The sequence below is a fragment of the Tamandua tetradactyla genome, chromosome 2 (assembly GCF_023851605.1).
Source record: "Tamandua tetradactyla isolate mTamTet1 chromosome 2, mTamTet1.pri, whole genome shotgun sequence".
NCBI classification, from domain to species: domain Eukaryota; kingdom Metazoa; phylum Chordata; class Mammalia; order Pilosa; family Myrmecophagidae; genus Tamandua; species Tamandua tetradactyla.
This window is the reverse complement of record NC_135328.1, coordinates 68,542,069-68,545,284: the sequence shown is the minus strand read 5'-3', so window position 1 is coordinate 68,545,284 and position 3,216 is coordinate 68,542,069. Positions and strand designations below refer to the sequence as shown.

General features: G+C 39.0%; 1 pseudogene; it reads left to right on the top strand.

Moving 5' to 3' along the window:
- Nucleotides 1-2,411: 2,411 nt before the first annotated feature.
- LOC143660667 (large ribosomal subunit protein eL31 pseudogene) lies at nt 2,412-2,882 on the top strand (annotated as a pseudogene).
- Nucleotides 2,883-3,216: the final 334 nt, after the last annotated feature.

Here is a 3,216-nt window from a genome sequence, read left to right as displayed (position 1 = left end):
ACCACCTTGGATATGGTGAGTCTGCATAGGGCAAATATTTGTGTTCTGACAATCAGTGGGGCAGCAGACAGAGTCAAGGTCCTTTTTTAAAAAATAGAGAATCTAATGAATACACCTGAATGGGTGCTCACATTCAGTAGGCTTAGAGGTGATCTTTTTAACTTCTATGATCAGGACCAGAAACTTACTTAGACAACTCTCCTGTGTCTGCTCTAACAGAGGTTGAAAAGGAGATGGAAGTTATAACATTGTACTGTATATCAGCACATGATCATGGTGCATTTATCTTAGATACTTTTCAAAACAGGCATTTTCAGTTTTGCACCATAATTATAAACAGAGAAAACCCGATAGGTAGTATGTCTAATTGAGTAGTTTATCTTGTTGATCCCCGAGGAAAAGAATGTTTCACTGTAAAGGACTATCAACTGAATATTGGAGAACATTTTCCACCAAAAGAGGTCTCAGAAATTCTGGATATGGATGACACTGAAGACTTTGCCCTTGTCCCTTCCTATAGATAGAGAGGTTGTGAAGAAGTCACTGATACTTTGGTCACAACTGCTATAGAGCAGACACCTCACACCTCATGGTAGAGGTGTAGTGAATTCTGAGTCTTTCTTCTTCCTTAGGAACATCATGGCTATTTATTGGACATTAGAGCCACTGCATTGACTTATCTGCATTTGAGCCACCTTTTTCTCAACTCCAAAACGACTAACTAAATCTTTGGGATACGTGGTGTCTCTTGAAAGCCTGCTAAAATTTCTTGTTGGTCAAAGGTAGGGGCCAATAGGATATTGACTGGAATAAGCTTGAGAATTGAAGGGCCATTTGCTTGATACAGCCTGCAAATTAATATTAGCTGGTAGAATTCACTATATCATAGTAACTATGGACCTAGAGAAGTTGGATGTCAAAATTAGCAAATTCCATCCCAGGTCACCTTTAAAGAGACATTATAAATTTTTAAAAATGAGTTGATTTTCTTTCCATGGGGGGCTGGTGAAGATTGCTAAGTGGCTCCCATTTATAAGAGACTAGTGTGAAAGATTCTGGCATCTACTGTTCTTGATAATCAGATTCCTCTCTACTATCCTGAAATTACTTTCAAGTTAGTTCATAAATAAGTTTAGTTATTTTATGGCTTGCAGTTTGATAGTGCTCCTCCAGTCTGAAATTTGCTCAAGATATTTTACCTTACCAACAGGGCTTAATTTGTTGTTTTTATTAGACAGTGATAGAAAGTTACAGAAGGTATTGAAGTATATGTTTTCTTACTGCATGTAATCAGACCAAATCGTATAGATTTTTAGGCTCAAGTTTGTTGTCTTGCATTTGGCAAGAGCCACTTTGGGATTTATCTGAGAAAGATTAAAATGTAATTTAATAGTAGTATCTAATGCAGTGCCTGGTACATAGTAAGTACACAATAAACATGTTTTCATTGATAATTTATTTCATAAATTTTTTCGTTGCTTATTCTGCACCAGATGCCATTTTTTACATATAGTAAGTGCTTGATACTTTTTGGATGAATGGATGATTGTATGTAAGGACATTATTATGTATGAAGGAAAAGCCTATACCCAAATAATTGTAGGACCAAGTAGAATAAAGGATGGAAAGATCTGTCTGGAAGTAATAATGATCAATGTTACAGGGAAGGTTATCTCTGCATCTCCACAAATCCTGTTATCAACTGTTGAGTTTCTGGACCTGAGTGCAAATCATTTTATCACCTTACATGACACCAGGGTTGAAGAAAACATTCAACATCAGAAACTATCCCATGTTTGTCTCCCCAGAGTCATCATGAATGTGTATAGGCTGAAAAGTTGGAAAGTAATCACAAAGCTCCTTACTTGAGCCTGAGCATCAGCAGATATGTGGCATGTACTCATAGTAGTAGTCACTTTTCCCACAAAATAATGTGGATTTTTACGAGAGAGAGAGAGAGAGAGAAAGAGAGAGGGAGAGATGATAGTGTCAAAGAACAGTAAAATAATGAGAAACAACAGGAAACTAGGTAACATGTAACTAGAAAATGAACCTATTCAGAAATGTAGTCCCATAAAACCTCTGTACAGTAACTTCTGGAATTCTCTGACTAGAAAACAGTGATAAGTTTTTATGCAGGATTCAAAATGAAGATTGTGTGATAATGGGGACAATTACTTCTAATTTAATGGTAAGTGAAATAAAGCCAGAATCTAAAACTAGATAATAAAAAAAAATAACTATATTAAAGTATATGTACCTAGAGCTTCTAGCAGATCAAGATGGCAGCAAAAGACAATCCTGGGTGCTGTTCCCCACAGAATTTTGAACTAGCAAAAACTCTGTAAAACAGTTAAAGGGTTGCAGTAACTGAGCATGGGTTGAATCAAGAAAATGTAGTTTCGCTCCCACAATCCTTTGCGCTCTTCCTTTCAGACCTGGTCTTGGCAGAATGGCTCCCGCAAAGAAGGGTGGCGAGAAGAAGAAGGGCCGTTCTGCCATCAACGAGGTGGTGACCAGGGAGTACACCATCAACATTCACAAGCGCATCCATGGAGTGGGTTTCAAGAAACGTGCCCCTCGGGCACTCAAAGAGATCCGGAAATTTGCCATGAAGGAGATGGAAACGCCAGATGTGCGCATTGACACAAGGCTCAACAAGGCTGTTTGGGCTAAGGGGATACGGAACGTCCCATATCGTATCTGTGTGCGGTTGTCCAGAAAACGTAACGAGGATGAAGATTCCCCAAACAAGCTCTATACGTTGGTCACCTATGTACCTGTCACCACTTTCAAAAACCTACAGACAGTCAATGTGGATGAAAACTAACAGCTGATTATGAAATAAAATTATAACTGCCAAAAAAAAAAAAAAAAGAAAATGTAGTTTCAAAGAGTGTAGGAAAAGCCTGGGGTGCCTTGTAGGCCCATACCCCACCCCACTCCCCATATGGTGTGGAGCCAGTCCTCATTCCCATTGTTTATTTCCTGGCTTTGTCCAGAGGAAACAGAGTAACCCCTATGCACATACTTGGGTGCATGTATGCTGGTGCCAGTTTAGCAAGTGGGAGCATGAATGACTGAAAAAGGAAACTTGTCTCCAGCTTGCCCACCCTGGACTTGCTCTGAAAGCAGAAATAGTTTGCAGACAGCTAAAGCCAAGTAAGAAACAAGCCAAAGTTGCCTAGGGTAAAGGACTACCTGCTTAAAGTCATA